The following is a 905-nucleotide window of genomic DNA, read 5'->3' as shown; positions in this document are numbered from 1 at the left end:
ATATTGAGAGAAATCAAACCTATGGAGAGAATGTGTGTGTATGTGATGGAAAGCTACATGCTAAATAGGGTTTTCAGGAAGAGATTGTGCGTGTGAGATAGAGAGTGATGTGCGGGCCTTGAGGTGGGCAGGGGCGGGTGAGTGTGTCAAAATGTGTGTGTTGATGCATGTGTTACATGCCATCGTGCGAGGGATGGACAAATCAAGAGAGATGGCTATTGTGTTACAGATGCTCCTCTCTCTCTCTCTCTCTCTCTCTCTCTCTCTCTCTCTCGCACACACACACACAATTAAAAATAGAAGACCGTTCTCTCATGTATGCACAACGTATCGGCATCTCTCTATGTCTCACTCATGCATTATCATTTGCTCATTCACACCTCTCTATGTCTCTATCAGAGGCACACCGTCTCCACAATGCCCTTCCGACACAACACACATATGGACACATACACGCGTTCTCTCTCAGTCACACATGCATAATCAATATTAAAAAATGTCTAGGGCGCACCTAAATATCCAAATCCAAATAAGTACGAACTGAAGGTAAATTCAAATATATGGAAATATTGTAGAGTGAAGAACTTTTCCAGGAAAAAAAGTAGAGTAATATTCGGGGATTTTTTTCACACACAAAAAAAGGTTCAGTGGATGTCCTTCGAGCGCGACACGGTGATGCACCATTCAATCGACCGCGCGGCCGCGGTGCACGTGCTTGCTCAAGATTCTGTATCAATATTGTGCTAACTATATGGTAGTATAAGAGTTGCCTCAGTCTAATGTTTATGTGTACTAGTACAGTGTTCTATTAAGTTCAACTAACCCTATATAAACTAAACTAATCTCCCATACGCACACTCATCAATATGTCGTCGCCGCCGTTGCGCATGCGGGCGCCTGCCTGC

The sequence above is a fragment of the Triticum dicoccoides genome, unplaced genomic scaffold (genome assembly GCF_002162155.2).
Source record: "Triticum dicoccoides isolate Atlit2015 ecotype Zavitan unplaced genomic scaffold, WEW_v2.0 scaffold20685, whole genome shotgun sequence".
Taxonomy (NCBI): Eukaryota; Viridiplantae; Streptophyta; class Magnoliopsida; order Poales; family Poaceae; genus Triticum; species Triticum dicoccoides.
The sequence above is the reverse complement of the archived record's forward strand: the minus strand, read 5'-3'. Positions refer to the sequence as shown.